The sequence below is a fragment of the Geospiza fortis genome, unplaced genomic scaffold (genome assembly GCF_000277835.1).
Source record: "Geospiza fortis unplaced genomic scaffold, GeoFor_1.0 scaffold1, whole genome shotgun sequence".
Lineage (NCBI taxonomy): Eukaryota > Metazoa > Chordata > Aves > Passeriformes > Thraupidae > Geospiza > Geospiza fortis.
The window spans coordinates 6,094,960-6,095,503 of NW_005054320.1; positions in this window are offsets into that span (position 1 = coordinate 6,094,960).

The window sequence follows — 544 nt, forward strand, 5'->3', positions numbered from 1 at the left end:
TTATTGGATCACAGCTCACCACTGTGTCCTGCAGCAAGGCATTGTCTGGTCCCAAGAGTCAAGCTCTTCTCTCCTGTGGGCAAAAGATGTCAGGGGTGACTGAGGCAGATCCCTTCTGATGTATTTGTGCCCCTCCTGTTGCAACAACCTGTTGCTTTTCACAGCGATGCACCCTGCTTCTAAATTGACCAACTTCTCCTATCTTCATCAGCTACAATGCATCTGTCATGTACCTATTAATAAAAGTCCTCATTCACTTCTGTCTCTGTGATTCCAGCTTCCCCAGCTTGCATCTGTTCTTTGCGTGTTAACCCTTTACACACTGCTAAATTGGACAGGAGCTCTTTAGAGCAGCTGTCTTTGTTTATCTGATAGTGTGCTACTTAGTAACAGGAGAATTAACCTTAAGCAATAATGTTTATACATTTTTTTAATCACTGCCTACAGCAATGTGTTAAAAAAGGCTCTTTTTAATAACATGTACTTTCCTATAGAGTGGCTCTTATGAAATATGTCCTTGTCATTTTTGTGGGACTGTTCAGCA